We start from the raw sequence: 27,916 nt of genomic DNA, 5'->3' as shown, positions 1-27,916 counted from the left end.
GGGGATGGATGGAGAGGAGTGCAGGCAATCTATTTTGTAAGGCATTTTCCGCAAGGGTAAGATGATCTACATTCTTGGCTAATTATCAAAAGGAATTCAATGGAGGCTTAATCAAACTGGGGAGGCAGCAAATGGACAGAGTTGTCACTGTCATCAGCAATGCAAACCTTAAACCCAACTCAGTGCCACAGAGTGGATTCTGGTTACAGTGACCCTTTAAAGGGAGGTGGAATGGCCCCTTGTGGATTTCGGAGACTATAACTCTTACCAAGATTGGAAACCTTGTTTTTCTCCTCAGGGGTGACTTGTAATTCTGAACTGCTGACCTTGCAGTTAGCAGTCCAATCTGTAACCACTATGCCACCCGCCTTTTGCAAACTGGAGTGCTCACAATTTAAGTTCTAATACAATTATACATGGTTACATTATCAGCAAATTCTATCATTCCGGGAGATGCGCAAATTGCTCGGACCCCGACCAATGGGGCAGCCTGGGTTCTTGTACACTGGTGTTTCCTGGGTTCAGACCCCAGAAAGCTCAGATCCCTCCTGCTTCCCCTCAAACTCCTCTGCCCAGTGCTGACCCCAGGAACCCCAGGGATGCTCACCCTGCTTGGAGTCAGGTGAATGGATTTGGTTCACGACCCAGTCAGAAGTTGAAGTCCTTCCTTGTCATGCTTCAATGTGCAAGACACTAGTACCAGATTTCTAGCTCCCTAGACTGGACTGTATTTCTCTGTGGCAAATCTTTGTTCTGAAACAGAAGAGGAGGCAATGTTGAAAAAGGCATATCACTTTCTTGGCCTGCACATCTTGCGCTAAATAGTGACCACCCCCACCACCTGGGATCAAAATCCTGCTCAAAGCTGAGGGTTTGCATTAAACAAGGGTCCACTCTATCTTTGCAGAGCAATTTTACTAATTTCCCAAATATCATGATCAACTTTGGATCCACAAAGTGGAAGTACTTAAGGCCTCAAATTTCTCAAGCTCCATTGAAGGTAAATATCTTCTTTTCACCAGCAATCTAACTGAAGAACGGAATATTTTATGGAGAATGTTCTTTAAAAGCCCATAACGGAACCTCAGACCCAAACCCTTGACATATCTGGTGAAAGTGATCAAGCTGAATCACGCTCATATCTGCCACTCCAACTCAGGCTGAGCTTCTCATTAAGTAAAACCTACTCCAATCCCCTTGCATCCTGGGTATTCTTTACAATATCTATTGTGTGAAGAAATCCCTATGGTTGGGTGGCCATTTATGCACAATAGTGTAGTAACTAGAGAAAGTTTTTGTACAGGTGGACAACAAGAGACAGAGCGACACCAATAGCACATCCTAGAGGTACCTTGGCCAAGATAGAGATATTCTAAACAAGAAAACAAGCCAGGGGAATCCTTATTTGCTACTCTCTTAAGCTCTTGTGTTTACAGATGTCCGATTTTAAAGCCTTTGGGAAAGACTGCAGCTTACAGTCATGGAATGGCAAGGGGTCGTGGTAAGAGCCAAGGTGAGGGAAGATGCTTAAAAATGCAAGATGTATCCAGAAAAGAGATGACTGATCAAACCATTTTGTCATCTTGACCTAAATTCTGGATTCCAAGCTTTCTAGGTAATGCTGACTGATGGCAAACAACACACACTGTAGTAGTGGGCTTATTGGCTTGGGTTCAAGGATGTCCCATCCATAGTCTCAGGTGTGAGTGACGATTTGTCCCGTCAAGAGGGGTGTAAATCATTTATCACTCTAGAGGATCCAGCCAGAGCAAGTGATCTATGAGAGTCGAGTGGGTTTCAGGATGTTCAGAAAGTTTACAATCAACTGAATCACAATTCAATTCCATGAGAAACTTCAAGGCTAACTGTAAGACAGATTAAAGATGAAGATTCTGGCAGCTAGACAGGAGAGTATTCACGCAATATGAATAGACGCTTTATTCTTTTTGTCTAAGTTCACGTTATTGGGTGAAACATAACAATGATTGTCAGAGTAACCTTACTAATATTTTCTATGAGACCAGTAATAACCTGTAAACAAGGTCAGATAATGATACTTCAAGAAAACTGTAGAGCAATATTGATAATGGATCTACATGAAAAAGTTCTTGAAAACATTGGGAATACAGTCAGAAAACACATGAAAATAATTACACATGATAATTAAGTAGAATCTATCCTAGAGTTGATTTAATATAAGAAAATGAGCACTGTAATATATACCAATTAATGTAAAAAAGAATTAATAATCTAAATAGACACAAAACTTACTAAACAAAGTCAAAGACTTTCATGCTAAGGAAAAATAACTCTACAAATCTAACATAAAACAAATATAGTTCAAAATGTTAATATGCTAATATACATTCCTAAAAAGAAAAAGTCATACGTGAAAAAACATCACTCCACGTCAGAAAAAGGACAACCATAAATGTCCACTTTTACCAGTGATATTAAAAATTGACTGTATGTTCTAACTAGAGCTACCAGGTTCACTTTTTTTTAAGGAAGAGGCTTCCAAAAAGACATAAAAATTCCTTTAATCATAATTTAATTATCACATCCATAAAATATTCACGATATGCCATGAATAGCTAATAAATGCTGAAACATTGTAGGCTACATTTAAACACGCTGAAATAACTCTTGGTACTTAACTCCCTAACTATTAATTGTTAATCAGAAGTGGAAGGGGAAGGTGGGGGGAGAAAGAGGGAACCTATCACAATGATCTACGTATAACTCCCTCCCCAGGGGAATAGACAACAGAAAAGTGGGTGAAGGAAGACATAGGGCAGTATAAGAGATGAACAAATAATACTTTACAAATTATCAAGGGTTCATGAGGAGGGGGGAATAAAAATGAGAAGCTGACAGCAAGGGCTCAAGTAGAAAGAAAATGCTTTGAGAATGAGTATGCCAACAAATGTACTAATGTGCTTGACACAATGGATGGAGGTGTGGATTATGATAAGAGTTCTACAAGACCCAATAAAGTGATTTAATAAAAAAAGAAATACAGCATGATCAAAATTATAGCATTTATCTTACAGAAAAGGAAGTACAAATGTATTCAGATTAAAACCCTGAAACAGGGAATTTGTTTCCACCCATTCTGTGATGAAAGCATGAATTTAGAGTCCTGTAGTTTTCTGTAGTGTTGAAGGTCCTCATATACTGATGAATTAATAAACTAAACCAAGGCATTCGTGTGCACATATAATATTAGAGTGACTATATAGACACACATATATGTATGTGATACACACACATATATGTATGTGATACACACACATATATCAAGCTGGACAACAGATAGGATTGATGCTCACCCAAAAACTGAAGTTTGGGGACTTGAACACACTGAGCCATGGATGCTCTAGGTAGCATTGGACCCATGGGCTTCAGTTGGACTGGGCTGGGATGTTCTCTTGATGAAAAGCTCTCTCTTATGCATATGTCAGTGTCTATAGTTTTATTTTTCTAGAGAACCCAGCCTAAGGCAGATCCCCATCACATTAGTGTCATATGAGGGCGAAAAGGTGTACCTGACATGCTGCTCTTGGAGAAAAACACATCACAAGGAAAGTGTGAAAAGATAATCAACAATTCCCTGACACTGAGCCAGTCCTATGCTCCTCTAGGTCTGTGGAATTTTGGTGGATGAAAATCTATTTATAACAAAAATATCAGAGGGGCCAGCCCCAATCCCAACTAAGAGGACAGCTGCCCCTTCCCCCAGAAGAATTTACTTCAGAGGACAACACTGAAGCTACAGCTCAGGGAAAGGGACATGTCTGATCAGAGCACACGGGAGAAAATGAAGGGGGAGGAAGAGAGAGTGGAGCACACATCCTGGCCCACCAAGCTTTGAGGACAATATGCCTGCTCTGAGCAGCCCATGCAAAAAGAAGCACTATGGCTGCCCCGACTATGAGTCATGACATCCCTCACTGACCTATAGCCCTATAGGGGACAACACTGGAGACAGTTTGGGAATTGCATCTGATCTGACCCCACCACACCCAGGCAAAACACTAAGGGTGTTGTGCAACAGAACAGCAAGGGAAGTAGAGCAAGGAAGTCCCAAGAGTACCAAAATTAGACTCGGGGGCCAGGGCGTGGCACCCCATCAGACTCCACAGAAAAGCACTCCTAAAGGTCAACATACAGACCTCTAACTTTTTACAGGCTTTTCTCTTTTTTCCCTTTTTTTCTTGTTGCTGTTGTTTTGTTTTCTTTTGTCATTTTGTTTTGCTCTTTTGTGTGTATGTGTGCTTGTGTGTGTGTGTATGTGTGTGTGTGTGTGTGTGTGTGTGCATATTATATCTGCACTTCTAACTAGATAATATAGGCCAGATAAACAATCTGGAGGAGAAAGCAACAGGACCCATGGTTGGGGCGGGGAGCATGACATGGGAGAAGGGGAGGTGGGGGAAAGAAAGTGGTGTTAACCAACCCAGGGAAAAGGGAACAATCAATAAGTGATCCAAAATAGTGGGAAACAGAAAGATTTCTCCAAGTCATCTCCCCCAAATATATGTTAGACTTAGGACACTGCTCACAATTAATGGTAAATAATTGTCAAGTTACCTCCCTGAAGGCAATCAGCTGTCAGAGGACTGTCTAGTCCCACCACATATAGGGCCCATCCCTGCTGTTAAGGACAATGGGATACTTCCCCCTAAAGGCTTCAATTTAGACCCTGCAAGGTGGGTTTACAGTACACCTTACTGATAATGATTTCTACAGTGAACCAGAGAACAGGTCAAACCTGCTCAGTGACATCCAAAGTTAGGCTGCCATGCTGAATCTCGGGTCCGCCCATCTTGTCACATGCACACCCTTACTCCCTCCTCTTCCAACAGCATATGAACCCCTACAGCAGCCCACTCCCATTACTATATTACCTATAGCACAACACTTTCCTGTGATGGATTTCTTCACCTGTAATTAGGGGGCCTGCACATCCCCAGATGATATAAAAGCCTTGGTTAGCAATAAATATTTCTCTCCCCATGTGGACCACCAAGTGAGGCTGAGGTGAACATGCAACTATGAAATGTGTCTGACTCCATTATTTCAATCTCTCTTCTATCTCTCATGCTCCCTATGACTTTACTATAATCTTTATTTATTATCACTGTACAATTGCACCAACCGACCCGCTGTGATGTGTTAGGGTCTGGCCTTTCCCCTGACACAAAATAAGTGGCAAGGAGGGTGTAAGATGCCTGGTAGGGATTGATCAAGGCAATGTAACTGAGAAGAATTACTGAAACCTTGAAATTACTGAACTACAGACAGAGCATGATAGTGGGACAAGAGGAAAGTAAAAGGAAATAGAGGAAAGAACTAGGAGACAAAGAGCATTTACAGAAGTCTAAATACAAGCATGTGCATATGTAAATATATTTATATTAGGGTGGGGAAATAGATCTAGGTGCATATATTAATAGGTTTAGTATTACGGTATCAGATGGACATTGGGCCTCCATGCAAGTGCTCCCTCAATGCAAGAACACTTTGTTCTATTACCTGGCATTCCACGATGCTCACCTTCCTAAGATGATAGCTGAAGCCAACTGTGTGCAAAGAAAATGTGAAGAAAACTGATGGAGCCCAGCTACCAAAAGATATAGCATATGGGATCTTAAAGGGTTGAAGGTAAACAAGCGGCCATCTAGCTTAGAAGCAAGAAAGCCCACATGGAAAAAGCACAAGGTGTCGATGGGATCAGTATCGGGCATATTGTGAATGAAGGGGAGTGAAGATTGGGGATCCAAAGCCCATCTGTCAGCAACTGGACAGCCCCTTACAGAAGGATCATAGGGAAGAGACGAGCCAGTCAGGGTACAGTGTAGAAACAATGAAAATACAACTTTCCTCTACTTCCTAAATGCTCCTCCTCCCCTCCACTATCATGAACCTAATTCTCTTACAAATCCAGCTAGACCAGAGGATGCACACTGGTACAGATAGGAACCTGAAACATAGGGAATCTGGGACAGAAGATGCCTTCAGGACCAGTGGTGAGAGTGGTGCTATCATGAGGGTGAAAGGAAGGTGGGGCAGAAAGGGGGGACCCATTACAAGGATCTACATAAAACCCCCTCCCTGGGGGATGGACAACAGAAAAGTGGGTGAAGGGAGACATCGGACAGTGTAAGGATGAAAAAATAATAATTTATAAATTATCAAGGGTTCATGATGGAGAGGCAGTGAGCAGGGAGGGGGGAAATTGAGGAGCTGATACCAAGGGCTCAAGTAGAAAGCAAATGTTTTGAGGATGATGAGGTAACACATGTACAACTGTGCTTGACACACAATGGATAAATAGATAATAAATAGATAAAGCTATCATGTTAACCTTGAAAAAACACAGAGCTCTTACAAGGCACAATGCACACATAGCCTCTCTGCACCAAAGGTCAACACTCACATTTATAACACGTAAGGAAACTTAGTAGACTCATAGTCACACTTGATATAAGAAATCAGTATAACACTAAGAGCCTTATATTCATGGGGAAACATGACATCATGCTCCTGAGAGGAAAGTACTACACTTGTTTATATAACAAAGTATTCCCATTACTCAGCTCACATACTGCAATAGCATCACTGAGTATGAAGCATACACAAATATACATATACACACGCACGCACACATCTTTCCGTTTTTAATGAAAATATTCATACCTACTGAGGCCAGGTTTCTAAAAGTTTCCATCATCTCGTGTCTCTATAGTTTCCTCTCAGAAAGGTCCAGCAATGCCCATTCTTCCTCGGAGAAATTCAGAGCCACCTCCTCAACAGCCACAGTGTCCTAAAACATCCCGTATATTCTGGCTTGGCAAGGTACCATGCATTCCACTATGTGAAAGGATGAAGAAGACAGTCCTGGGGAAACAGAGACTTCACATGGGCATTAGACACAGGGGTCTTGCTCTAAGGATTTCCATCAGCGTTTAGCTAACCCACTTCACCCACTAGATCAGCTGTTCTGAACCTGTGGGTTGCAACTCCTTTGGGGGTTGAACAACCATCTCAAAGGGTTCTCCCGTTCATAACAGTAGCAAAATTACAGTAATGAAAATAATTTTTTGGTTGGGGGGTGAGCACACATGAGGAACTGTATTAAAGGGTTGCAGCATTAGGAAGGTTGAGAAACACTGCACTAGACACACTCCCTCACTAATTACATGTTATCCCAAGGACTGCATGCTTCTAGCATAATGAGTTTATCTCTGTACAGTTTGTCTGTGACCAACTGCAGCCTTATTTCTATCTAGCTGTTTCAGAATAGAGAACAGTCAGAACACATAAATCAGATGAATGATCAAAAATAAAAGCCTCGATTCCAAATTCATATCCTCTCTTCCATTGGAGGGAGGATTGAAATTAGAATATTTATCAGAACAGGAAGCACAGGGTGAAAGGAAGATGACAACTAGGAAACACTGCAGAATTTGTGCTTCTCCCTGTCGCCCCTCCTTAGCCATTGGAGAGCTGCTGGTATGAACTAACAAAGTAGGGACCCAAAGCCCTGGAGTCATGGTATCTTCTTGGAGAATTCTACGTGATCAAGAGCTGACGTATTACCTGGTGATAGAGATGATTATTTGGGGAATTATGAAATTTTCTATAGAGTGTCTATGTTACTCGCCTACTTTCCAGTCACTCTGCAGTTGCACGCTTGTGTATTTTGTATTTTCAATGAGATAGGACAAGCTATTGAAAAGGGAAACCGGGCAAGAGTGAAAGGTAACAATAGAATATAGATACCCTCTGTACACTGGTACAGATAGGAACATGGAAACAAGGAATCCAAGGTGGATGATCCATTCAGGTCCAGTGGTGAGAGTGGCGATACCAGGAGGATGGAGGGAGGGTGGGGTGGAAAGAGCGAACTGATTACAAGGATCTACATATAACCTCCTCCCTGGGGGATTGACAACAGAAAAGTGGGTGAAGGGACATTTTGGACAGTATAAGATATGACAAAATAATAATTTATAAGTTATCAAGGGTTCATAAGGGAGGGGGTAGTGGAGAGGGAGGGGCAAAAATGAGGAGCTGATGCCAGGGGCTTAAGTGAAGTGCAAATGCTTTGAGATTGATAATGGAAATGAATGTGCAAATGTGCTTTACACAATTGATGTATGGATTGTGATGAGTTGTAATATAATAATTAAAAAAAAGAATATATGCAGATATCTTGAAAATTTTCCCACTGAGACAAAGCTACTGTCATGTAATTATTATGGACTGCTCCCCTCAAAAAATACTGGATACGCACATCAATACACACTAAGCTCATAGGATATACTGACAAAAGAGCACAATATATTCAGTATCATAATAGCATGTCCTTTTTGCTGATTGGGAAAATGTACTTAGGTTCCAATTTTCTTATAAGTTGACTGAACTTCAGTGCATTTCAATGTTAAACTGTTAGGATACTAGGACTTACATACCAGGCTTTGAGATGTTTTTCACATTTTAGATTTTTAAAGATTTTTTTCACATTTGCAGATCATGGAAGGCCGACTAGCTGAACATGATGACCACTAGCATTCTCTCAGCTGTGGGACTGGCCTCCATGACTTGTCATACTTTTGTTCCCGCATCTTTTCAGGAGGGACCAGTCCCTGGAGAAGGACATGGTGCTTGGTGAGGGAGAGAGAGGCAAAGAAGAGAAAGGCCTTCGCCAACATGGATCGACACAGGGGCTGTCGCAATGGCTCCAACGTGGGAACATGTGAGGATGGTGCAGGACAGGGCAGTGTGTCGCGCTGTTACATAGAGGGCTTTAGGGGCTGGAATGGACACGAAGCCACCTAACAACAACATAGAAAAGGTTGCACTTTATGCTAAGATTTCACAGCATGGCCAACTAGCTATGGCATAAAGTCGCATGAGCTGTCACGGTCACTCCACAATTCTGCTACAACAGTGTAACCTAGTGTCGATCCAATAAGCCTTTCAAAATCTCATCCACAGCAGTGCATCGGGTGCCGGGTTTTAAAGCCTTCCCATTCCTTCATGATGAACCAAAACCAAATGGACTGCGATCAAGTACATTTTAACTCATTTTGACCATAAAACAGGGAGTGGAACTGCTCGCTAGTGTTTCCAAGTCTGTAAATCTTCACGGGCCCACGCAGCCTCCTTGGCCTCCCTTGATGGGCCTGGAATGCTGGAGCCACAGAGGGTCTGGCCAGAGGCATCGATTAAACCAGTGAACCACTAGGGCCTCTTTCACACAACATGTTCATGATAAAACACTGCATTTATTCAGCAACCACGATTCTGAGGCAATTTCCAAAAAGATTTGGCCACATTGGCTCATTTAGTCCTCTTGTCACTCACTTTTAAGCAGATGTTGCTCCCAATGGGATAGAGCTGAAGTCACCAACATTACTCACAATTTCAGTATTGCTCAAATGAAAACTTGTTGAACCAGGTCAGCATGCAGGTCCATGTGTGTACAACTAAATGCCTGGCAATTACATTTCTGTTCATATGCCCAGAGCTTTTTATTCTGTCAGTCATCAGTTACAGAGATGATCTGGATCTTCTGTGTAGTACAAAGAGGAGACGAAGAAAACAATCTATTCAATTCAGATAACTGGAACGCATTGTCCTGGAAAAGCCAGGACCCTCAGACAATACTGCTTACCTCAGGGCCGTACAACTGGCTCTTGCATATAAGAAATTATTAGATTGATTGAGCAAATAAAAAACCATTGAGCAAATCAGAACAAAACCAGACCAATGTGTTTTGAGAGGGCACACCATTCCAAAACCAACAGTTCAACCCTGGACACATGAGGTGGCTATGAGTTGAAAACACTCCACAGTAAATAACAAGAACAAAAGCACAAGGCCAAATGATAATAACTCGTATGAGAAATGCAACAGAGGTGGAGCCTAAGCATTAACACATACATATTTACATTTCGTGAGCTAGTGTAGGGAGAAATAAAATGATCACTTTAGGAAACACTAGCCAGAGAACCCTGGCATGATAAGGAAATTCTAACAACATGGGAAGGTTCTGTGATGAATTTGCAAATGCTCAGTTCGATTTCCGTTTCTCAAACATACAGGCTAAGGAGTCAAAGAGCACCTAGGTCTTCAGGGGCCGGAGAGGGAAGCTCCATGGTCAGCCACTAAATGAAAAGCTCGTTAGCAATAAGCATTCATGGAACTTCACACACTGGAAAATAAGTGGAGCATGAAGAAGCACCAGCAAGAAAGTAAAACAAAAGAGGCAATAGTTAAAAGAAATGCAAATGAGGACGTTCAGGTTTATGACCAATATGTGAAGAGCTCTAAGTCACCATTCCAGTCTCAGAGATAAAAGCTGACCATGTTGAAGTCAGAGTACGGAGGTCACAGGGCATGTTTTCCTTTCTGGTGTACATTTTTTTAAAAAATTACTGTCATTGAGTCAATTCTGACTCAAAGCAACCCCACAGAGCAGAGTAGAACAGGGCCTGTGCGTTTCTGAAACTGCAACTCTTTAAGGGAGTAGAAAGCCTCATCTTCTACTGTGGACCAGTGAGCGGTTTTGAATGGCTGAACATGTGGGTACCAACCCAACGCATAGCACACTACATCACCATGGGTGCACAGTGTTGTAATAAATTGGAGAAAACTAGATGGTAACTAACAACAAGAAAAGCATCCTTTTAAATGCCTCTAATTAATTACTCTAGTTAGGACCCAGAGCAAACATCTGTCCTCAATACAGAGGGGCGGTGAAAACAGGTACTCTCTCAGCTGATTTCATTGTGAAATCATTCTGTGTACCTGCCTATGGGGCCCTTTTGTTTACAAGTGGTTTTCCTTATCTGCCCTTAGTAGTCTAATCAATTGCATTCATTGAAAACAGTGATTTGAAGGATGTGATGGGATTAACTAATGGGTAGTCCAAAAGAGTTTGTTCCTAGAGGAGAAAATACCAGACCACAGGGTATTAGGAAGAAATGTACTTGCTATGTTTTAAGGATAGTCAAAGCACAGGTTGAACAAATACATTTTTATAAGGATAAAGGAAGTCAGAAAGGTGTGTCGTTGGGATTTCAATGAAGAAATGCAAAAAGATTGAAATCTATAAAAAAGTAGCATGTTCCAAAATTTCATACCATTGTGTGCTTTCCCTATAAGATCACTAAAGACAAATGGGGGATGAACAACATAAAAGTGGGTGAAGGGAGACATCGGACACAGTGGATGGATGTATGGATAGTGATAAGAGTTGTCTGAGCCCAACGTAAATGATTAAAAAAAAATAGCATGTTGCAAAAAACTCTCCTCCACTAATATATCAGTTCCCAAAGCTGTCAACAAAAAATATTTTATTTTTTGCACTTCACAAGAGTCCACAAAAAATGTGAATCAAATTGCATTTAGCCTCAAATAGCTAATAAGGGGTCAAGAACAAGGGTTGGCATTGTCCGCACATAACTCCCTGCCACCACATCTGGTCCAACTCACAGCAGAGCTATCACAGAGCAGAACTCCCTGTAGGACTCCCACGCCTGCACATCTTTAGTGGAGCAGGCAGACTCATCTTCTCTGCACATTTCTGGTGAGTGTGCACAGCTGCCCTTGCAGTCAGCAGCCCAATATTTAACCCACTGGACAAAAGGACTCCTTTGTTCACGTGTCCCACATACAATAAAGTATCATTACAGGAACTCATGAAAGACCTACAGAAAAAGAAAAGCAGCTCCAGAAAGGCCCACCAATTTGTAAGGGAAGCTAATTCCTGACACATCAGGCTACACAGGGCTCTGCCTGTAAGCACTCACACTTCAAGATGCAGGTCCCTAAATGGAGTCCCTGAGTAGTGTGAGCAACAGAGTGCTCAGCTACCAAACAAATGATTAGAGACAGAAGGCAACCTTAGAAGAAATCAACAACTTCTGAAGTTAGCCAATGAAAATCTTACGGAGCATAGTTTTACTCTGAAACCACATACGGTCACCATATGGAACCCAATGGTAGGCAAAATGATTGATATTTAACAAGTATTACTTAATTGAGATACAAGGAGCTCATTGGTAGCCAATCCTTCATGCCATGAATGCACAAGGGGTTTTTGAAAAAGGCCATGGGAAAATGGAATAAAAATAATGGAATTTTTCCATTTGGAAGCTACTGCATATCTTTTCCTAATAGATTATGCTAAACAGTGCAAAATTATGCTAAATAGAATAATGTCATAAATCTTTTTTAATTCCTCAAATATTGTACATCTTAAAAGTATTTAGGATCCCTGTTCATCTTCCATGATAATTCAGAAAGAATACTAAGCTATTTACATATAGCATCTCTCTTAAAGATCTATTAAAGCTGATATTAATTTTATTCTCTATCTATGGTAAAGAGACCAGTTAGGTTACCGTATATATGTACGATACACATAAAAACTTGAGAGCTGAAAATTTACAGAATGACTTTATTTTTCTGGGTCCTGCAAATTTTACAAATTCAACTGTGTGGTTTTTCATGTTATAGTTAGAAACTCAATCTCCTTGTAGTTTTGAATTTTCCTTCTTTGATAGATTGCCAGGTTTCATAGGTTCTGGCATGTGTGTACATACACACATGTGTGTCTTGCTTAGTTTTTTATGTCCCTGAGCATGATAATGGTTACCATGGATAGGTGTTCATGGAAAGGCTGGAAGTTTGTGTCTACTCAGTCTCCAGGGAAGAAAGCCTGGGTGATGCACTTGAGAAACCAGTCACTGAAACCCCTCGGCAACATCCCTGCACTCTGACTCACATGGAGTCTCCAGGAGTTGGTGTGGGTTTGATGGCAGATGCTTGATTTGGTTCATTCCTTTGGGGGAAAAATGAATTCTGGTATCATTTGCTACTCTGCAGGCTGGCAGTTCAACCTCACCAGCACATCTGCAAAGGGAAAATGAGGCTGGTTGCTTCTGTATAGATTTTGTTATCAGATACCTATGGAGGAACACTATGAGTCAGAATTGACTGTGTGGCAGTGAGTTTGTTTTGGGGGGTGAGACAAAGTTTCTAGGTGGCACAAACAGCTTGCACTAGACTGTTCCCCTGAGACTTGATGGGGGTAAACAGCCCGCATTACTGTGGAAGAACAGGAGATCTGCTTCCACAAACATGATGCTCTAGAAAAACTATGGAACAGTTCTGCTCTATAACACATGACATAGCCATGAGATGGAACTAACTCCATGACACCTAACCAAAGGGGAAATTGAACATGATCACATATTCTTGTCTATGTATACACATGGATATTACATTGAAATTATGACTAAATCAAAAACAAATATAATTCCCATTAAGAATCACCATGTCTGCAATGAATAACATGTCAGTGTGGCCCATCTAAATTAGTACGTGAAGAAGCCCCACTGCTCCAGTGGTTAAAGGACTGGCAGCTCCATGAAGTGGCCATCTGGTAACGCACGATTATAGCCTAGAAACCCCAAGGAGGAGTGGAAGGTGCTGTGACATCACTCACAGAATCCACTGTAGCGCAGTGGACAAAACAAGCCTCTTATCAAGAACGCGTGGATAAAAGGCTAGAACATTCAAGCATTACCATGCAGTGGGGCACAGAGAAAATGGTATCTTATTTTAAATAACATGCTATCTTACTATATATAACAGTTATATATCTGGAGGTTGCCTTCTATTAGAAATAATCATGACACAAATTTTAAAAGGAGGAGCTATTAGTAGGACTCAGTTCTTGAACAGCAAATGCAAACAAATTGAAGAGCTAACATATGAAAAAAAAGTAAATCAAAAGATTAATCAGGGCCACAGGGAAAAGGATCAAATGCAAAGCTTCACTGGAGCTGGCCGCCAGGAAACAGCTGGCGCTCAATCCATCGGGCCCCAAGCGCACTACTTGAACTCTGGTTTATACAGCAAGAAACCACGAACGGGCGGGAATACTTTTCTCCTCCGATCACAACTGTACACGCTGACTAAGGGGGGTGGAGCAGCTAGGGAACTTCCTGCTGATATCCAACATGGGCATGGGCAGCAGCCCACTAACATTTTGAATCTGGTGGGTCCGGGGACCAATGCAGAAATAGCAAGCTTAAGCAATGGAAATATAGAGGCGAGTGTCAGCAGGTTAGCAAATGAGACTTAGGGTCGTTCAGTCACAGTATGCAGCCATTAGGATGTGGATGTATGTCCACTATTAATGATTTCAAAATAAATCATGTGGGGAGAGGGGGTTGGGGAGGATGGGGACCAACTCAAGCATAAGCTGGAAAATATAGAAGCTAAATTCATCTGGTTAATTAATAAACATCAGGATATTTCAAACGCTTTCTGTATCCAGTAGGATAAATGATGGATTTCAATCTATGTCACTGTGAAAATAAAATAACTGAAATTACCAAAAAGTGCTGACCTTGACCACATGTGCCACTAACTTACATCAATTCTGACTCACAGTGACCCCCGAGAACAGAGTAGAACTGCCCTGTGGATTTTCAAAACTGAAACACTACAGGGGACGACCTATTATTTCTCCACATTAATACATAAAATGACTTGAAAATAAGTAAGTAAAATAATTGCTGGGTCCTGCAAATCAAAAGGATGTAAAAGGAAACCAAAACTCCCTATTAAAAATATGAGTGGATATTAAATCTGGGCCAGCAAGCTCTAAGAGCCAAGAAGGATCATAAGAGGGTGGTGGCAGGGGGGAAAGTGGCAGTTTAAAGAGAGATGAGCCATCAATGCAACCAATCTCTGAGATGAGGCTTATAGGGGAAACATCCCCCCCCGGGGCTCTTCACACTCCAAGTGGAAAAGTCCAGCATCCGCAGACACAAATCTAAGGAGCTGTATTAGAGATTAAAGTCTTAGCACTCCAGTGAGTAAAGCGCTATAGGATAGATGGCTGTAGATTAAGCCTCCATTGAATTCTTTCTGATCATCAAGCAAGGAAATAGATTAAATTGGCCCAGGGACAGAGGAACTGGGAAGGTGAACACCATTCACTGATCTCCAGGTAATGCAGAGGGTCCTATAGTCAGGAGCCCAAAATGCCTTAGCAGTTGAGCCCTGACTGCCTGGGTCAGAAGGACTTGGAACAATCTTGTAAAATGCTCTATCTGGCAATGAAGGTGGCTCAGTTACAGTCCTGTCCCTGCTTCTGTAGTCCCATTTATAACATGCTGTACTGATGCTCCACCAATCAGAAACGTGTGACCGTTTCCTCTGTTGCAATCTTATTTCATTCGATTCCCGACTTGACTGTTTCCCTGAACTGCACTATGATCTCCATCCGGTGATGGGTCCGCGTCTTTGTATTCTCTTTGTCTCTTTTAATAATTAATAAATGTTCTCCGTAAATTATATTTGAGATTGGAGTTCCTTTTGTAGTCCAAATCAGAGCACAAGCTAGTTTTTGATGGGCAGAAATGGTTAAGAACATGCAGTAGAGTAAAAAGGAGACCGCGTTTTAAATATAGTTTAAAGAGAACATCTATTAAATCTTATGAGACAAAGACAGCACAAGGGCACAAACACATCATCTGAATGAAGGAAGCCACCAACAGGAGGTGGAAATGGCTTCCAAGGTTCACAACTGAGATGTGAGCCAAAGAGGGTGTGGGGGAGGGGCGGGGCAAAGGAAACTCACAAAAGCATGCATCTCAATGGCAGACATTCCATCCTTAGATAGCAGGCTTACAAAATGGGTCCAGGGCCTCCTGACCAATGCAGTCAGGGAAAGGCTAAAAGCAAGTGGCTCCTGACTAGGAGTCCCCTGGACTGTCTCCAGTTTGGTGACCTCCATCAAGGACACACACTCAGGCAAACCTCCAAGAGAAACTGCTTCTCCATGGGCTGCCTGCAGAGGTGAAGCAAAGCCACCCTGCAAAGCCTGAGGGCCAGATTACCTACTACCTTGGTTCCTGGGCAGAAACCACTCAATAGAGGCTCACTCCATGTGGGGCTCTGCAATCTATGCAAGGACCAGATCTGTGCGGGGATTTGGGGCTGTCACTGCTCTGGTACCCCTTTGCAAAGCAGGGTGCTGAGAAGTTAAGCTCTAATACAGACCTCGGTCATCAGTGGGGTGGCCTGATGACTGAAAGGCTGCCTCTCCTTTCAGTAAAGGCCACTCTGGGGTCCCCATGCTCTCATGCCCGCGACCTGACACGAAGGGACAGGCCCCAGGCAAACCCCCCCCCCCCAAAAAAAAAAAAAAACACGCAATCGCGCCTTTCTGGACGGAGGAGCTCTGAGCAGGAAAAGCGGCCAGAGTATTCCCGCGCCCGAAGGCAAAGGCCTGCAACCAATTCAATAAGGATTTAACTGGAAATGTCCCAGGGGGTCGCGGCGACCTGGAACACTGTTGTATGGGCTGCGGGAAGTGTAACGTCCACGGGAACCCGGACACAGCTGGGACTCCAGGCCTGCAGGGGATTCCGCGCCAGGGATCAGCACAGAAACACAGAAACTCACCCACAGAAGCTCTTGGGCCGCACTCTTGGATCCTTCTCACTCAGAGGAAATGGGTTCAGCAGGAAACTATCACCTGGGGAGGGGGTGGGGTGGTCTCTGTGGGAAGGGGCGGGGCCTGGAGGTAATGAGGGTGTCGTGGAGGGAGGTTCCTGGAGGTGAGGCTCAGGGCCTGGCAAGGCAAAGGATTCATTCTTAGTAGTTTCTTCTTAGTCTGGAAGCCCTGCTGAAATCTGAGCACTTTGGGTGGCCCAGCTTGCATTTGAAAAGCGTTTGCATTTGAATCCCAACACCACACAAGTCCAGGCACAAAGACAAACTGAAAGAAAAGTGATGGGTGGAAGGCATGCTTCCCAAGTGGGAATTTCCCCAAGAGACACTCCAGCAGCTAGGGCCACAGAGACACACACTTGACAGCATCTGCTGCCATCTGCTCCACCTGACCACATCTCTCCTGCTTTTCACCTGGACGCCTCTGAAACTCAGACACTGATTTCAGGCTCTGCTCCCTGTGCTTCAGGCTCTGCTCCCTGTGTATGATCAGGTGAGCATCAAGATGGGGAATCCCTGAAAATGCCAGTTATCCTGTTGTCTTCTTCTCCTCCCTTGCTCTCTCTCTCTCCCCGCACTGCTAAAGATTTATTTCCCCTCAATCTGTGGGTTCTTATGTTCACATAGGTTTTTATGAAACCTTTCTATGTGAATAAGTGTCTATTTCGACCAAGTTACAGTGAACTAATTGTCCTACACAGAATGTTTCCTTTAATATATTTCATGTGTTGAGGTCTCTCCTTTCTATTTCTATGTTATTGAGGGTTTTTATCAGGAATAGGTAGTAGATATTGTCAAATGCCTTTTACGCATCTATTAATATGATATGGTTCTTATTATTTGTCCTATTTATGTGGTTGGTTACATTAATTTTTTCTAATATTGAAACATTCTTGTATCCCTGGTAATAATCCCACTTAATCAAGTTGAAATATGAACTCAAAGTCAGGGATAGGCGCTCTCTAACTCAATCCATCCCATTTCCACAAATGTAAAGATAAACTGGTCTGATGTATGATCTACTCACTCACCTAAACCAATAGTTATGTAATCATCAAATATGTTCCTTTATTGTTAAAATATTAGTATAATATATTCTGTTGTAGAGTGTATTTTATAAATAATTTTACCCCATATTCTCTGTAGTCATAAAATTTTCTTTTAAAGTTTCTCATGCATTAATAAAAAGGTTTCTTGTACAAATCTATATTTATTCAATTTTGTCCTTTACTATTGATTCATATTGCAGGTATACATATTAAGACCATGATTATATTTTTTTCAACAAGATTCTGGAATGATTATTACTTTACTGCTTATTTTAAAAAGAAACACTCTAACATTTCAGTACTTATTGTACATACAGTCCCTGTACAAGAGAGGTTGTTGTTAGGTGTCACTAAGTTAGTTCCAAATCATAGTGACCATATCACCACAGGGAGAAACACTGGCTTGCCCTAAACCATCCTCATAATTGTTCTTATATTTGAGCCCATTGTCTCAGCCTCTTTCAATCTAAAAAGTTTTCCTCTTGTTTACCAAGCTCCATGGTTGAAGTGATATATCTCTTGTTTTTGCCTCCGGTTTGCAAATACACAAAACTCTAAAGGTTTTACATATATAGAATAAGAAAATACATTTAAAAGAAGAACAATATAGTCAGAGCTGTTGTGTGAATTCTGACTCATAGAACCACAGAGAGCAGAGAAACAGCTCCTTAGGCTTTTGTGTTTTACATTTTATAGAACATGTTTCATCTTTACCACAGCAAGTAGTGTCCTTATAGACAATAGTCCAAAACTAGACAGGTGATGCAGTGGTTGATTTTCTCAGTCTCAGACATGTATAAGCACCACCTGGAAGTTAAAATGTACTCGACTATCCAAGAGCTGAAGAACATATTCAGTTTATTTTGTATACAACTGTGTCGATATGGTAGAAGTGTATTGTTAATTGTTTTATGAGGCCCTGAGCACAGCTGTGAGATTCTGGTTGTAAGAGAATGACATCCTGACCCACTATCACAGTGACTCAGGCGTCACCTTTTCCGATGTGGATACTGAATGTCACAGGTTGGTGCTTTTAGCTCAGTGCTGTATGGGATATGTGACTTTGATCATACATGTAATACTAATCTAACCGTTTTTCAGGATAAGAATCAGGTGGGGGGGGGGTTTCCCCACTAAGACCTACACATTGCATTATTTCCAACTCATCTGAATTATTTCCTGTATGGTCAGTGTTATGAAGAACAAACTTTCAGATATGTTGGTGGGAATTTAAGCACCAGGAACTACTGTTTTTGATGTCTCTGCCACATCCATATTAACCTCTACCACATCCATATTTTCCTGAATATCTGTGCTTAATGAAGTCTGTCCTGACTGAATTTTCACTTATGTGTTTCCCAATCACACCCATGACTATGCTTCTCCTATTCCGGGTCACGCTGAGACAGGACAGAAGTGGCAGTGTCCTAGCCGGAAGTGAGGGTCATAGCTAGGTTCCTACTTGCTGTGCACGGTGTGGAGCCAGAGAAGTGTTGCAGCCTGAGCTCTGTGTAGTCGGCGCGCCCACGTTGGGGTCGTGTTGGTGACCAGTTGGGGTGACCTTGCCGCACACAGCAGCCTGGCTCGGGTGCAAGCACCCTTCTCCCCTCACCTCCTCTTATCCAGTACCTCTCCCCTTGTACGGTGAGATGTGGGAGGGTGTCCCAGAGACTGGTCCCATCCCCCTGTTTGGGGATTGGTTGGAATTCCTTGCGAGAAACCTGTTGGAGAAAGGGGGATCCCAGACTGGCTTTGGGCGTCTGTGTTCCCGATTAGTCGCTTTGCAGGTCTCTCCTAAGCCCCCTGCATTGTCTCCATACAGTGTGCCACCTCCCCGAGACTCCTGGAACATCTTCAGCTCAAAGATGAGCCCCGGGTCCCTTTCTTCTCTCGCTATGAAGAAGTGAACGCTATTCAGGAAGCGAGTGGTTGCAGCTGGTGCACAGAACGTTAGGGCTTCCTCCTGAGGTTTGCCCAATGTTGTGACCTGTGCAGTAACTTTCCCCGGGGAGCGGGGCGCGGGGAGAACCCAGGTCTGCAAATGCCCTGGCTCCTTGCCAGCCAGTAGGGTGTCTGCGGGGAGTACACCCACCCTTGAGGTTGTTGAAGTGATATTCCAGCGCACGCACCGCGCACTGAGACATGATTGGCATTCCCAGGTAGCTGGGCTAAGTCCTTCCAGGACTGGAGGCCTCAAGCGAGGTGACCCAGGTTGGTGGCTATCAGTCAACAGTCTGGCAGGTGGCAAGTAAAAGGAGAAAGAGACAGGCCCAGCTGTACAAAGATGGGGTTCAGTGAGCAGGAACTCAGCCAAAGTGAAGGCCAGTCTTTCTTTGGGAAAGCGTATTGGTCTCGATAGAAGGGCAAGAGCCAAGTACGGAAGATCTCCCTTCCCACATACACTCTTCAAGAATTTTGCGTTGTTTCTTTAATTTTTACAAAGCCGGGGGAGTGTGGGAGCTGCTCCTGCTTATTTATTGCCCAAAGGTAAATTTCTGTTTCCTCTGAAGAAGTTTCTAGTAACTTGTCCTATGTTTAGACTTATGCCGACTCCATTTTAACTGTGTATTCCCACCTGGAGTCATTTTATCTCTATTTTAATTCCCTGAGTGTGTTGCTTTGTTTGGGGACATTTTTTTAAAATTTGTTTTTATCTTGCACACTCATACAAGGTTGTGTCCTCAATTTCAATCCATTCATTTGCATAGGGAAAGTATTTTGAAATCATTTCTTGAGGTAGTTCATCTGCCTGGATTTGTGAAACATATTCTGCTGTGTGACCCTTGGCTTTATATATGGATCAATCTGTTCTAGTATATTCTCTAGAAACTAGCTAATTCACATCCAGAATACCTGAGACACAAGTGAGTGATTTTTTTTTCCAGGTGGACATTTCCAGAGAAGACTGTCTTAGGGACTCAGAGACAAGTCTAGCGATGATCCACTTAAACTGTGATTGTCCTTTTTCCCATAGGTCAATCTCAGGTGCAGTTATAGGGATTGTCCCCCCACCCCCAAACACCCAACTTAACTGCTGTTGAATCAATTAAGATTCATAGAAACTGTACAGGACAAACCATCCATCATTGCCCCTTTGGATTTCTGAGACTGTAAAACCTTCCATGATCAGAAAGCTTTGTCTTTCTCCTGAGGATTAGATGATGGTCTTGAACTGCAGAACTTGCAAATAGTAGTCTATTTTGTAATCTACAACACCACTGGATCTCCTAGGTATGGAGTGTCTGTGTAGTTTTGGCCTTTTTATGATGGATTTGTTTCATTTTTTAAGTTGAAGAGTAATTTTTAATAAATCATTTTATTGGGGCTCATACAACTCTTATCACAATCCATACATACATCAATTGAGTAAAGCATCCTTATACATTCATTGCCCTCATCATTCTCAAAATTCGCCTTCCACTTAGGTTCCTGGAATCATCTCATTTTCCTTTTTCCCCTGCCCCTCCCTCTTTTCTCCCCCCTCCCCCATGAACCCTTAATAGTTTATAAATTATTATTTTATCTTATCTTACACTGTCCGGTCTCTCCCCTCACCTTCCTTCCCGTTTCCCATCACCCAGAGAGGAGGTTACATGTAGATCCCCTAGATCGGTTCTCCCTTTCTATACCCCCTTCCCTCCAGGTGTCGCCACTCTCACCGCTGGTCCTAAGGGGTTCATCCGTCCTAGATTCCCTGTTTCCAGATCCTTACTGCACCGCTGTGCATCCTCTGGTCTAACCATGTCCCCAAGGCAGAATTGGGATCATGAGAATTGAGGGGAGGAAGCGTTCAAGCACTAGATGAAGGTTTTGATTTTCATTGTTGCTACACTGAACCCTGAGTGACTCATCTCCTCCCATTTCTTTTAAAATATGGTCAGTAATTTCCATGTCCTTGAAGATAGACACTGGGATCTTGGTCAGAAGTTAATTATAATGGTAATTGCATTATAATTATAGATTGCTTAGAGTGTGTTATTTTCACAAAGCTGAGCCTTCTGCTTCATGAACATGGTCCATTAGTCTCATTATTTGCATTTCTTTTGGTAACTTGGAGTAGTGTTTTTCTTATAGATTTCTTTCTACAAGACTTTGGTTCTCTTAGGTTTATTCCATTTATTTTATCTTTTAGGTAGCTATTGTAAATGATATTATTTTCTGATTTCCTTTTCAGAGCTTTCAACAATTTTCTTCTAGGGCTTTTGGATTTTCTATGTTTAGAAAATCATCAGCAATTACAGAGAGTTGTCATCAGCAATTATAGAGAGTTTTACCTCTTTGTTGCCATTTAGGATGCATTTGGTTTTCATTTGTTGACTGATAGCTATTGTTCAAAGTTTGTGTTAGTCAGGGTGGACTAGAGAAACAAACTCATAGACACTCAAATCTGTTTAAGAAAGACCTTTATATAAAAGAGCAATTGTATATTGAGAAAACATCCTATCCAAGTCCATACGTCCTATATTAACCCATATGTCCAATACCAATCTAAAAATACCGCTTCAGACTCATGCAACACATGCAATGACCCTGGATACAGGAAGATCGCAGGCCAGTAGGTGGAAAGACTTGTGGATCCAGAGGCAATGGAAACTCTCAATGCTGGCAGGGGTCTCTACAGGATCCTCCAGCTGCAGGAATCTAGTGTAGCTCCATGTGTCTTATCAGCAGGAACGTGTCACAGGGAGTGTGAGGTAAAGGTCAGCCTCCCTCAACTAATTGCAGGTTTGATAGGCACAATAGTACAGTTGAGGTATATAAAGATTATAATAAAGTCCTAGAGAATACGGAGAGATTAGAAGAGAGATTGAAATAATGGAGTCAGACACATTTCCTGGTAGCATGCTCACCTCAGCCCCACTTGGTGGTCCACGTGGAGATGGGAGACAGGAGGGCAGGAGAGAGGAGGAGAGGAAGGAGGACAATGGGAAAGGGAACAGGGGAGCAAGGATGGAGGGAGATGAAGGGAGAGCTGAGAGCCAGGGAGAGTGAGGGGAGAGGGCTTTATATTGTTAACCCAGGCTTATATATCTTCTTTTGGGTGGGGCATGTAAGCCCCCGAATTACAGGTAAAGACATACATCAGAGAAAAGGGTTGTGGTATAGGTAATACAGTAGTGGTAGGGGGGGTGATATAGGGGTACATACACTATAGGAAGAGGAGGGATTAAGGGTTTACATGTGATAAGATGGGTGGATCCTAGATTCAGGATGGCAGCCTAACTTTGTATGTCACCAAGCAGGTTTGACCTGTTTCCTGGCTCTCCATGGAAACCATTAACAGTTGGGTGGGTACCCCACCTAGAGTGGAACAGATGCCTGCAGGAGGAATATGTCTAAGCATCTGACCTCCCACCATGAGCTTTCAAATAACCTCTGTTTGTCAGAAATTTGTGTGAGACAAAGCTGGGGTGCATTTTGTATCCCACAACTAGAGTGAGTGTGTATCCCTCCTCCAGCAAGCTATTTATTTCCATAGCATTACCAAATGAGGTCATCAAGCTGTGACCCGATTGACAGGCTAAATTCCACCCCTTCACTTTCAATATTCTCAAGCTAACACCAGATTATTTAACTACCACAGTTTCAGCACAATACGAATTAAGATTGGTATTTAATGATAGCCTTATCTGATTCCAATTTGAAAGGTGAATGCCTTCACTTACTCTGCATTGAGTTCAATGTTTGTCATTGACCTTGCATTTTGCTGTTTTAAGTCCTATCAAATAAATTTGGACCCACAGCAACACTAGACAAAACAGAATGAAGCGTAGGTCTTGCTTCATTCTCACAGTTGTGATGTATGAGGCCTTTTTTGCAGTTACTGTGCCAATCTAGCTTGTTAAAGGTTACCTTTTTTAATAACCTTATGTTTCATAAAGCATTAGGTCCTTATCCAAGTTCTGATTTTCCTAACAAATGTCCGAAGTACTTGAGATGAAGTAATCACCTCCTCCCTTCTTTCTATTAAGCATTGCACATCATTCAATATACAATTGTTTGTTCTTCTGGTGGTCCATCCTACCATCAAATTATTCTCCAGTACCATAATTCAGGTACATCGTTTGATCTTTCATCCTTTTCATTCATTGTCCGACTTTGACATGCACATGAGACAATTGGAAACCTCATAATTTGGGCCAGGTACATCTGAGTCTTCAAAGAGACTTCCTTGCTCTTCACCTTTGACGAGGTCTGTGCAGCAGGTTTCCTCAACTAAATGCAGCAGTTGATTGAGTCAAGCTTCCATGAATATTGATTGTAGATCCAAGAGAGATGAACTTCTTCCAAATTTCAATATTATCCCCATTTATCCTGATACTTTCCATTGGTCCCATATTAGGGAGTTTAATTTTCTTTACATTGAATTTTAATCTAAAGTGAAGGCAGTAATCCCTGCTCTTTATCAGTAAGTTCTACAAGTCATATTGTCTTACAACATGTAGTTTTATGTCATTTGCATGTGCCGGATTATGAACCTGGCTTCCTTCAATCTTGATGTCATAGTTTTCAGTTAGTACAGCTTCTCAGGTTATTTGCTCAGAACAGCGTGTTGCACAGAGAAACTACTACAGCTTTCAATGATTCTGTATTACTGTGATGCACAATGAAAATTCATGGAAAAAACAAACAAACCACACTACAGGTTGTATTAAACATATATGTTTTAGAAAAAATATTCCGTGAAAGTGCTTAAAATGTTTTCCAGAAAATATGGCCAGGTATTCTGTAACCATTCCAAGAAAAGATCTCAAAAACAAAGTCAACCAAATAAACAATAACACCACCAATGAGTAATGGGAATTAACATATTTGTATGTGTATCTTTGCAAATTGAATGTCCCCTTTAGTCAAGTATCTATTCATGTCCTTTGCCCATTTGCATCTCAAAACTCTGTACACGTCCACCATCACAACTAGTGCTAATTTACATGTTAGGCTAAAGAAAGAGGACTGAATTTTCAAGAGACTATTCAGAGAAATGAGAGAACACAGTAGAAGTAATATCCACTGTCAGCTGGGGGTTAATGAAATCAGAATTTCTTAACACTCTCTAAGCTTTCTGTGTCCAGACATTTTCTCCACTCTTTGGTGTAAGGAACTTGAGTTCTCAATAAATGGAAGCCAATTCCAGAGAAGATGAAGACATTAGACTCTCTTTTCGGTTTTTTGAGAAAAGATTGAAAGTATCTCTACTTTGTTCTCCTTGGGCTCTAACATGCAGATCACTCCTTCAATTTCCAGGTTAAAGTTCAAAACATGGTGAAAGGCACCACACTGGTCACAATTCTCCAGAAACTGTATAACTTGTCCGCAAGTTTTTATTTTCTTTCATATATTCTTTGGCCTGGAAGTTATGTCTCTCGTAATAGCAAGAGACTCCAAAAATGGGTTAACATAAAAGAGACTTACATTAGTTGTCAGCATGGATTTTTTTTCCTCCCTGTCCTGGGTGCCCTGTGACAGGTACAGCATCAGGATTTGAGCCCAGGAGTGATGAATCCCTCACAAATCCTCTCCCTAAGATTTGCTGTCTCTTGTGGCTCCATATTTCTGGACCTGAATCTACCACAACCAGCAGAAAAGTTTGCAGCACTTGTTATCAATATGTTTGAGCATCAGGAAACAATTACCTGCCTTAATGCAGCTGACTCTCAAGCGCCAAAAGCATATCCACCAAGCAGTTCTCCCCGCAGCTGAGCGCAATGACCACTGAGGGCACAGCTGTCCATTACTGTGTGAGAGGAACAGTGAGAGGACTCAGTGCCATCCAGGCACAACCTTCCCTGTAATAATGACCTTAGTCTATAGGGATCACATGAGCTGCACAGAGCACAGGAGCCAGACTTCTGGGCAAGGGCAATGGGGGAGGCATGGGAGCAAGGAGCTTCCTCTTAGTATCTAGGGTTTCCTTTCCCTCCAAAACATTTTCTCTGAGAATCTTGTCTTCCTAAATATTACAAAACACCACATCAATTTCAATATTCATTCATTTATATGTTGTATGCATAAACACATTTAAATATATGTATGCATAAATGAATCCTGGTGGTGTGTTGGTTACTCATTAAGCTGCGACCTGAAATTTCAGGAGTTCTTAAGTACTAGCTGTTCCACAGTAGAAAAACAGGGCTTTCTTCTCCCTAAAGAGTTACAGTTTCAGAAGTGCTCAAGGACAATTCTACGCTGTCTATAGGGTCATGATGAGTCTGCACTGGCTCATGGCAGTGAGTGTGAGTGATGAATATATGGATATATACTATATTATTTGTGTCATGAACATGTGTTTAATGATTTTCACATCCTGGATGGCTGTACTGGATTAAATGAAATCACAAGACAACAAACCGTGGGGTTCATCTGAAGAGAACTTAATGAGGAATTCATAGCAACACACAGTTGTATAGTGTAGAAGTAAAACTCTGAGATTGATTACTTCAGTTTCCAACTAATGGAACTAGAAAAAGGTGAGTATGCATAGGTAATATCCATGGCATAGGTAGCACGGGCCTGGGAGAGACAATAAAAAAGTAACCAAGATAAATGAAATAACAGGAACACAACCAGTAAGCTGATTATATGAAAACTGACTCTTTTAGAAGATGAAGAAAAGTGATAAATAGCCAGGTTTCCTGATTATCACAAAAGCAGGAGGACTGGAATCTCTCAGATCAGAAACCGGAGAGGAGACACCATTCTGCATGTTTTGTGGACATGCTTTATGAAGAACTTCCTGTCCACACTGTACAAATATCACTGAAATATGGAAATGCTTAGAAGGAAAGAAAATCAGTAAGGTTCCCACACAAGAAACAGGTAATAGAACGGTCCACTATCATCATGTGAATCCACACCATAAGGGGAATCAGAGAGGATGCATTGTGAATGCTCATACCACTCAATTAGAAAGTTTGTTATGTATGTAATATAAAGTTTACAAATTGAAAACTATTTTTTAAAAAGATTGATAATTGATAACTAACAATTAAAGCAATGCTTGATAAACAACCTGCTTAAGAGCTGTTTTCTGTTGGGAGTGCTCGTTCAGTCTGAGGGAGAACTCTTGTCCATATTCTCTACTCATCTGCTTCTAAATATCAGGGGACATGCAAATGCAGCTCTCTGCCTGCTGATAAAACAACCACAGGCCCTGATGTGGGACTTCTCAGAGGACAGTACCCGTTTCTGGGGTCTCTGCTGTTAATATTTTGAAAGCAAGAGCTAGTCCAGAGGACACATAATGAATTTGGTACCAAACGTGGCTTTCATTTTGGCCATTTTACATGGTAATCATTGTAGAGCTTGCTGTGTGTGTGTATAATTGTGAGTGCATGTGTTTGTATGTAAGTCATCTAATCAGAGTGTCTGTTTGCAGGTGTTCAGTGTGAGGTGCACCTGGTGTAGTCTGTGGGCGATCTGAGAAAGCCTGGAGAGTCTTTGAGACTCTCTTGTGCAGCTTCTGGATTCACCATCAGTGACCATGGATGAGCTGGGCCCGCCAGTATCCAGGGAAGGGCCTGCAGTGGGTCGCAGGCATTAGTACTGGTGTTAGTACATACTATACAGATTCAGTAAAGGGCCAATTAACCATCTCCAGAGACAACGCCAAGAACACGCTGTATCTGCAGATGAACAGCCTGAAAGCCGAAGACACAGCCATGTATTACTGTGCAAGAGACACAGTGAGGGGAAGTCAGTGAGAGCCCGGACACAAACTTCCCCTGGTGGGAGGATATTGGTCTCCAGGGGGTGCGCAGGACCCACAAAGCACAGGACTCAGACCCAGGAGCAGCTGGAGCTCAAGGCTGGTTTCCTGTGGTTATATGTGGATTCTCAGAAATCTCAGTTCCTTGTGGGAAATCTCTAATTTAAAAAATAATACTTCTGTGCCTACTCCTGGCATCTGTGAATTCAAAGTTATATTGTAACCAAAACTATATTCTGTCCCACAGCAACAATCCGCTTCTTAACCTTTAAGGACAGGAAATGACTTTGCCAGCGGTCCCTGCATCAGAGTTCTCAAGACGCTCAGATAAAATATTTTCCAATCAGACTTCAGGAAAATGGTGCCTGGGTAAAGGTATCTATTAAGTGTTTGAGTATTGGCTGAAAGTCTAACAGTATGTTCTTTCAGCACACTCTGAGGAATTCTGGCAATCATCTAGCTAATAATTTAATAAAAGATAGGCAGTCTGCCTATTTTATATTGAATTGTTTCTTCAAATGACACAATTTTTGTTGTTGCTGATTTTTGCTTTTTTTGTTTTCCTTTTTTTTACCCCAGGGTAGAGTGCGAACGCAGGGCTCTACTACCACAA

General features: G+C 42.0%; 1 long non-coding RNA gene across 1 annotated transcript in view; it reads right to left on the bottom strand.

The window, feature by feature from the left end:
• Positions 1–608: 608 nt before the first annotated feature.
• Positions 609–27,916, bottom strand: part of LOC142436384 (uncharacterized) — a 51,521-nt gene continuing 24,213 nt past the window's right edge. Inside the window, exon 3 of the long non-coding RNA XR_012781921.1 lies at positions 609–753. This is a non-coding gene — a long non-coding RNA (uncharacterized LOC142436384). The remainder of the gene's footprint in view (positions 754–27,916) is intronic.

Source organism: Tenrec ecaudatus, unplaced genomic scaffold, assembly GCF_050624435.1.
Source record: "Tenrec ecaudatus isolate mTenEca1 unplaced genomic scaffold, mTenEca1.hap1 Scaffold_251, whole genome shotgun sequence".
Taxonomy (NCBI): Eukaryota; Metazoa; Chordata; class Mammalia; order Afrosoricida; family Tenrecidae; genus Tenrec; species Tenrec ecaudatus.
Note: the sequence above shows the minus strand (reverse complement) of the source record. Positions and strands in the feature narration are given on the sequence as shown.